The sequence below is a fragment of the Aulonocara sp. 'chitande type north' Nkhata Bay genome, linkage group LG16, assembly GCF_057382095.1.
Source record: "Aulonocara sp. 'chitande type north' Nkhata Bay isolate Kocher_YH1m ecotype deep benthic linkage group LG16, A_spYH_male_GT1.1, whole genome shotgun sequence".
Classification (NCBI taxonomy): domain Eukaryota; kingdom Metazoa; phylum Chordata; class Actinopteri; order Cichliformes; family Cichlidae; genus Aulonocara; species Aulonocara sp. 'chitande type north' Nkhata Bay.
The window spans coordinates 202,079-210,933 of NC_141359.1; the positions used below are offsets into that span (position 1 = coordinate 202,079).

The 8,855-nt window shown below is 51.0% G+C and overlaps 2 pseudogenes; both read left to right on the plus strand.

Annotated features, from left to right (window-relative positions):
* Window positions 1–981: 981 nt before the first annotated feature.
* On the plus strand, window positions 982–3,628 carry LOC147310711 (uncharacterized; annotated as a pseudogene).
* A 3,152-nt stretch (window positions 3,629–6,780) lies between these two features.
* Window positions 6,781–8,174, plus strand: LOC147310712 (uncharacterized; annotated as a pseudogene).
* Window positions 8,175–8,855: the final 681 nt, after the last annotated feature.

Below are 8,855 nucleotides of genomic sequence, written 5' to 3' on the forward strand. Positions count from 1 at the left end.
CCTTTTCGTTTTCTCGACGAGAGCCTTTTGGTTTGCCGCTCGGTAGCACGGTCGGAGACTAATCCTTTCTCCGCGGTCTCCTCCGTGTGCTTGGGGTCGTTGCATTGTCTGCCATCGGCGAGGTCTCTGTCGTCCATCTCTTGCTGTAATACTGCGTTTGAAATGTACGTATCCAAGATCGCGCTGACCGCGGTAGGTAGCCTCTTTCGCTTCTCCGGGTTCGTCAGATGCACTCTCTTGGTGAACGCCGCGTCGTTGGCGTGACGATGCACGTGCGTGGATAAAGTGGACCACTGATTGTGCTTGGTTGTAGTTTTGTCAAAGAACATGATCACCAGATTTCTGTTGTCGAACATAGTACCCAATACACGATGCTTTAAATATGGGAAAAGGCAGAGGGAGACCATGGCCACCATCGTGTAGAACCTGGTGCGACTTGCGTGCTTCTCATTGTATTTGCCGGCCAGTTTTCTCATGAACCGGTTGATTTTACCCTCTTTGCAATCGAAGAGAGTCGACACGGCCACGGCGTTGCCGAACGCCGCGCCGCGAATTACGCTCAGATGTTCCCTCGAGCACCTCAGTGGAAAGGCAGACCTAAATGCTACCTCTTTGGCAAGGGACAGGGTAATGGCCATCCAGGGCGAGCACAACACTCCGATAGAGGTGCTGGTTGACCCTCTATCGTAATGTACATGGCGGTACTCGTCGGAAAAGTCCCGGGTCAATAGCGTGGCGAAAAGCGCCACCGTCACCGGCAACGAAGCCGTCAAAATCATCTGGTTCAGGTCCGTGTTACGAGGCGGTGCTGTGTCCTGTCCGGACATGTACTCCAGGCCTCCGTATCCCAATTCCAGGCTGAGGTCCCTGGATGGCATGTGGTACGAGGCTCTGAATTCCACTTGCGGTTTGCGGAACACCAGCAGTTGTTCGACGGGGCACTCTGGCGGAGGCAAGCTCTTACGTTTCGTCCAGTCCACCATGTCGCGCACCAAGGTACACCCCGGGCCGGAGCACACGTGTCTACTACAGTGATCGTGACACACGTGTCCTAGGGCCTCGCTGCTGCTGAACGTGCATGCGTTTTCGACGCAATAGCTCACCCACTGGGGATCGTCTATTAACCCCACAGGTAGGAGATTTGCACCCGGATCCCTCGATCCCATCGCCGTCTTCTGTGGTGTGTCTGCCCTTCTTTTCCTGTCCCTTTTCCTGTCTTGTGTCACGATTCCTCTGTGACCGTTGCATGCACGTTCGCCACGATTGCGATGACGCGCAGTTGGTTCTGATCGCACTTTGTCTATGTTTTTGTGCTTTCGTTACAGGCGAGTAGGGGCCAGAGCGCCGATCAGATCTTGGTAGACAAGGTGGGATTTGTCAGCTCCAAAGTGCTACTAGCCGTTCTCCCCAATATAGCGTTCAGGGGACGTAAACAAGTGCACATCACCAGTCACGTCAATAACACCCCTTGGTTGAATAAAGTAGCAGACATCCGAGGGGACGACGGGGAACCCGCCTATCACGTTGTATCGCAGAGCTTCAAATGTAAACACCACGCCAGGGACCCGGACTCCACCTGCGTTTGCATGGGAATCTACTGTCCCCAGCACATTTCCGCAGACAGCCATCTGAAGCAACTGATGAACATAATTGTGCCTAGGGGCTTCGAGAGCGAGGTGAAGGGTAGCAGCAGCACGTCCTCTTCGGACACCAAGAGCGACACGACTACTCCGTTCGAGGCTTGTATCATAAACAAGTTCCTATCCAGCAACTGCGTAGAGTTGGAACGCATGGTCCAGAGTAGCGTGGCCAGGGCCTACATATGCATGGACCCCACGTTCGGCGGAGGCTCCAAGTCCTGCGCTGGAGTGTGCTGCGCCGTGGAGCTAAGCGGCGGATAATTGGCGGTGAGTGCGGTCGTCTGCTGACAAGCCCGACACGAGCAGTTCGTCGAACACGTAGTCGTAATCCACCTTAGCCCGTTGTTGTCGCGAGTCTCCCTGTGTGTCGCCCTGAGGCAAGTCGTCCGCGTGGAGGTCTAGCAGTGTACAAATGTAAGCGGTCACCCTGGACTCCGATTGTAACGTCAGCGAGGTTTCGGTGATTGTAACGTCAGCGAGGTTTCGGTATCCGCAGTAGAGCACGACACCATGTCCATCACTTGAGCCCACGTTCCGCACGTACACTCTAAACCTGCCAATCTCATCATCCACCCCGTGATGGCGGTGGAAATGATTACGTGCAGATCGCGTCGCCCCCACTCTCCCTGACTTTGTAACACAGCCATGTATCTCAGAGCACTGCCGCGGATGCCTTCTACGGACGCGAAAGACGCCAATGTCATATTGTCGTAACTGAGAAAATTACATTGGGCTATGCAAACGTGCACGAACCGCTTAGGCACGCTGTTGCCCAACGCCAGGGTTATAACGTCCGACAGTGTACAAGGCACGGTGGGCCTGACGAGCTCCGCGACGTGACGGTGCTGCGCCTTGTACGTAGACGCCAATTTGTCGATCACTAGGATCCTGGCTGGGGGAGTACGAGACCAGTTGAGCATACATGGTCTTAAGTTGTCCCAAGTCCATGTTAGAGTAGAACGTCATGTTGCGGCAGTAGGCGGTGAACACGATCATGAATTCGTAGTGCGATATCACATAGTCCCACGGAGCAGCGAGCAACTGGCGGATGTCTCTTCTGCACATCTCACACGTATCGCAAAACACTGTGTCCGCAATCTACTCAGACCGACAATGATGTGTGTCGGTGTCCTTTTTTTTCTTTGCCCTTACAGGTGGTGGGCTTAGAGGAGTTGGAAATAGCGGACCTGGATCAAGTGTCTCGCGTGTACTCGGCTCTGCTGTGCGCTCACGTCAGGCTATTGAAGGTGCTCATGCCCAGAGTCATGTGGAAGGAAGTTCCTGTAGTTATAGTATTCGAACAAAACACGTACGTCAACGCACTCGTGGACGTGAAGAACCTGATGGAACAATCGCTGTTGGGTTCGGGGTCTTTGATCAAATTCTACAGCAAATGGTCTCACGTCAACAACAAATACATGCTCGGGAAACACGTCAGCGCCAAGACCAAACTCGACATGGTGCTCAGCGCAGTCTCCGGCATATGCAAGGGTGCACTTTGTTACTGCGACACCGTGATGTCTCTAGGCTGGGCCGTGCTTTCCGAGGCCACGAAGAAGACCAACGCTGTAGAAATGACTATGGGCTACACCAAGGGTGCTGGTTCCAGCAACCGAATGGGTTCGACTATGAACGTGGGCATGTACAAGCGATCTTGCAGGGGTGGCAATCTCCCCACAGCTATCACCTCGAGCGTGCTGGAGTCGCACGATGTGATATCGTTACCGGATCACAGGTTGATGGACAAAATGCACGCGGAGCAGGGTGAGTTGCTACTGGGTAAACTGAGAGAGGAAATGTCCATGGTCACCGTAACAAAATCACAGAAGGGCTTGGATGTCGTGAGCACGGGTGGCAAAAGGTCTGTGGACGGTCAGTACACCAGAGACGACATGATTTCAGCTTTCCTTTTGTTGTGTCACACCAGAGAAGAGTTACAACAAGGGGGGGAAATGGTCCGGGTGCAGGGCGAAGTGTATTACAGGTGAACGATAGACTGTGGGAACCTTTTGTTGTTGTAGAGTATAGGAACCACACTGCCTAATTCATATGTCACATCGAAATAAAACGCTCGTTGAGCACATCGGTTGGTCTTGTTGTGTGGTGTTTTTTTCTTGTTTGTTTGTTTTTTGCTTGTGTGTCTGACTGTAGGTCGGGGATCCGACCTACCTAGGTCGGGGATCCGAACTACCTAGGTCGGGGTTGGGGAGGGGAGGGGGGAGTATTTTATTAAGACTCATATAGTCCGAACGGCACAGACAGTAATAGGAGCCACAAGTATCACACGTTAACAATAACCTCGGTGAATCGACAGCGAATGATATGGCAACGTTACGCCTTTCGTGCTTTTGGATGTTGCTGTGCGCCTTGTCCCTAGCTACGGCTCTCAACACAACAGGTATGTAGTCACTTGCAACGTTTAAGTGCAATGGCCTACATTGCACACTCTTGCCTTTGCTTTATGTGAACACTGTCCATTGCACGCCCAAAGTAAGGTTTTCACCTTTCGATCGTACCCCGCTGTGTGACTACTCGAATGTTTTTTTTTTCTTGCCATCAGATCCCAAATACGCAAGCGCGACGAGCGGACAAGATGTCGCTCTTCACTGTGAGAGTCTGAGGCGTACCAACGACAACCTGTTTGCATTGTGGACAAAGGAAGGATACACCGATGGCGGTTACGTGTCTTTCGTTTATAATAAGAGTTCTGACAAGACCGGGCAACACCCAGACTTCCACGGCAGAGTGCGGCTGATCGAACCATCCATGAACAACGGAAACGTTTCTGTGATTGTAAGGAACGTCAGTGTGGCTGACACAGGGTTGTACTCGTGTATGGTTCGGACAGGTGAAACCAGAGACCGCACAGAGCTTGAATGCCTTGTCGCCCTCACAGTCACAGAACACGGCGAGTCCACAATGGACGAAGAGCTCACAGACTCAACAGAGATCCCGCGCCATTTTGACCCCACGACCGAAGGACACGGCGAGTCAACTATGCACGGAGAGCTCACGGTCTCAACAGAGATCCCGTGCTATTTCGACCCCACAACCGCAGCACACGGCGAGACCACAATGCACGGAGATGGTGCATATTCGCGTTCTACACTATCCACACGAGGCTCCGTTGTGATAGCCTCCCTGAGCATGTTGGCGTTCATCCTGGGGGTCTAATGTTTTTGCAAATGTAACATAATATAGGCTTGCTACAGGAGCAGCTTGCTTGAAAGTATGAACCAGCGGGCCCGTATGTCTCACCGATGTGTGATAAGAAGACTTGAGTTGAGAAGAAGACTGGACTTTACTTGAAAATTGTACAATACAAGACAACTAATGTATGAAGATATTGTAACAAGTGCATATGACAGTTATTTGACTGACAACAAATGTACGACAATATTGTACCAACTGTGCCATGTAATAAAAAAAGTTTATTGCCAACATTTAAACAGCAGTGATTCTGTTTGTTAGTGTTTGAATACACATTGGGTTAAATGATTACAGCTCACACACACACACACACACACACACACACACACACACACACACACACACACACACACACACAAAGGAAAGAGCACAGAAGTATTATGAATCACGGTATCTCCAAATATGACGCTTGCAGTCACTTGCAGGCCGTGTAACACTGTCCACAGTCATTTCCCTGTGACGACTGTAACGATCTGCTAGTAAAACAGTGGTCTGTTGGGCGATACTACACTGTGCTTGTAAAAACAGGCCGGGCCAAACACACGGTTGCCTTTGAGAAAATATTTGCATGTAATATTGGACAGAATACTCGTCTTGTAGAGGCTGATAATCTCGTTCTTTTCGTTCTCATCTGTCACCCAGCAGTTAGACGGTATGAAGTAAAAGGACACAGTCCGACATTCAGGGCATCCCTTCGCCGCGTTGTACGACACAACATCTGTCTTTCTCAACATCTGTTTGGTGAGTATGACGTCCATACACACACCACATGTTCTGGCCAGGCTTTTGTGTACGTGGTGCTCAGACTTGACATACAGTCCTTCCCTGAAATGACCAACCTCAGCCTTGTGTCCTTGCAAAGCCATAGTCGTTTGATATAAGAGCTGTTTCCGTATATTCCACTGGTGTCCAACGTGTCACCTTTCCTCCTTCTCCCTTCCTCTACATAGTCCTGTATGTGTGTTTTGTGTGTGTGTGTGTGTGTGCGCACGCGAGAGATAGAGAGAGCTCTAATTATCATCCTCGCTCTCCACAGCGGACTGATAAGCTCCTCCGAGGCGACGCTGCACGTGGGGCCGTTTGCCGACACTAGCACAGGGCTTCTTTGGTGGGCTCTCTGGGTTGACCTTGTGCGTCGAGGTGAGTTGTCTGTTACGTTCGGCTGCTGTTTGTTCGTGTGCTAGAGTATGCCGAAGTGGGACGTCGCCGGGGTTATAGAGTTGCTGGTGTCGATGATGTTGTTGCGGTGTAATATCACGGAGCGTCAAGTGTTCCTGAGCATGTGTAGCGGTATACCTCTGTTCGTGTTGATGGGTACTATTCACCTGTGTCATTCCACTAGGTTGAGGCTGTTGCTGCTGGCGCACGCCGGGAATGCTCTGGTGTGCGATCATCATCGGAGGAGCGGAGGGGAAATTCGTGGATGCCACAGATTGCATCCAAGACGTTGGGATGTTCGTAAGATGCAGCGTGTGCTCTTTGTGAACTCTGCCAGCCGAACCGTGCTCCGCTGTGCTGACACAGTAACGGAAAAGGAGATATATGTAATATCTAGCCAGTTTCCTCGCATCTACTGCAATACACTGAGGGATATCCGGAGTGTGGGATCCAGCGCTCTTATATTCCATCGCATGCAGGGATTCTAAGTCGGATTTCGGGAGGTACAACCCATCTACCTTTGTCCACATGTCCCTTAGAAGCTGTAGGCCCATCTGAAGTGTCCTCACATCCCTGAACGAGGCGGCGTGCAGGTAGCCCATGGCAGGCGAGCCGCTCATCACCAAACACTCAAACAGGTTGGCTGTCGCTGTCCCCGAAAACGTGATCTCTCTGCGAGAGTTCATATTTATTTACCTGTCGAGAGAGAGAGAAAGGACGGAAGATCGCTCTGGGTTCGCTGTATTTCAACGTCCGACCCGCAGCTCTGCCAATGGCCACCCCTGCGCGCCCCGGCAGGATCAAATGACACTGCGACTTGCTTTTGGATCTGGTCGAAAAATACAGTCCGTTTCACGTGAGGACGTTTCGTTATAATGATCTACAAGGGATACTGTCTGTCGTCTCGGAGACCGGCCGAAGCGGATTCGTGCCAGTTCCCAGTTGCGACACGATGGCCGAACTGGAAAGATATATACGAGAGGAAGATCGGAGCGATGTGCAGCTGTTAGCCATACAGGAGATAGCCGTACAGGAAGAAGTTAAAATCAGCAAGCAAACAAAATACCTCCTGGTGTACATAAATGCGATATCCAGTAAGTACAACTCTGTGGTGGTGTTTCTCATGACTAACCCTAAGCCCCATACTCCGTACTCTAAGAATGTCATCGACCTACTGGACAATACAAACCGGCTGATCAAAACAAACACCACACGCACTTCGTTCCTACCCACGTTCGCCGCGCAACCACCCCAACAGATACATCCGAGGCTCCAGGGCGATCACCCGATACTCCATGTGCATCGACCACAAAGCTACAGTTCACCCGCGAAAGAAAGAAAGCGCTCCAGCTCCCTAGACAGTTTCCATAGAGAGTACGTCGACGTAGCTGACTGTGAAGCTACGGTAAACCCTTGGTCCGTGTACAGCGGACTACCCAGTAACCTGCAGTGTTCCATTGACATTCAGCAGTCAATGCAAGATCCCAGTATGCTGTTGGGCCGAGGCGGGTTCGGCATCATCGTGGAAACCTCCAACGTGCAAGTTGCAAAAGTTAACATGTTCCCAGAAATGGCAGACTGGAGCCTGCCGTTTATAGAGGATCAGTTTTACCGATACGCGCACATCGCCACTCAAGTGGAAGAAATCGCCATAGGCGTTTCGATGAAGCACCCAAACATACTACGTACCTTTGGAGGATATTGGTGCGACATACCGCAGTATCCGTTAGGCGGCAGGGCCGTGATTGTGATGGAGAGAGCCCTATTCTCTTACAGGAATTCATGGCCAGGATGAACAACCTGCAGAGGCCTGAATCGAGCACCTCCACCGACAGCGCCGTGTACCTGGCGCTGATACCCATTGTGGAATTGGATACATTGAGAGGACTGGAGTACCTACACGCGAGACATGTTCAACACCGAGACCTGACGTACAGAAATATCCTCGTGTGCCATCAACCCAATAGAAAACCGGTGGAGCTGTCGTTTAAGATCAGAAACTTCGGCACAGCCTGCAACTACTCGACTCCAGACCAGCAACGGGGCAATCGAGTGCACACGGCCCCCGAAGTGCTTTGGTGCCTAAATTCCACCACGGCCAGCGATGTGTTCAGCTGGTATTGTGTCATGTGGGAACTGTACTCGGGATCCCTGTTGATAGTCTGAGAATCACATTGGACAACTGCAGGTGTGTCAGGCTGCTTGTGTATTTACACACATAACGTTACAATTGCAAATATGCTGTACATATAACACATCGTATTGCCTCTTTCAACAGGAAATCTGCCAGCAGAACAATTGGCCATTGCCCAAATATAACTTTGTCTTTACAGAGGGTCCTCGTCGGTACGCATGTCAATGTCAACTTACTATACCCTTGGACGTCCACGCAAGTGATGCCGACTGTGCAGTAGATGCCACGTCTGATCGCGTTCGTACACGACTACACGGTGGGCAACACGGTGGGCACGGTGTCCGTCCTACTTCTTGTGTATGGTGCGTTCTGCATGTGTACGCTTTGCGTCGAAAGAAATAGACACAGGCGAATCGTCAGGTTTCATAGCACTCGTGTATAATTATTGTGTGAGGCATGAAATAAAGACAAAAACATTTTCACATTACATTGTTGTCTTCTTTTGCACATACTCATAATAAAAAAAAACCACATAAAAGGTACAAAGAAGGCTTGGTCCGCGACCCGGGTCTCCTCGGACCTCCTGTGTCACAAATGCTGCTTCTAACCAAAAAAGCTTGGCGACAGACACACGTTCCAGCAGTGTCAATCTTGGACCGTCTTGCGATGATGTTTCAGCAGTGATTCCTCTTGCTCGGTTACCACGGTCATAA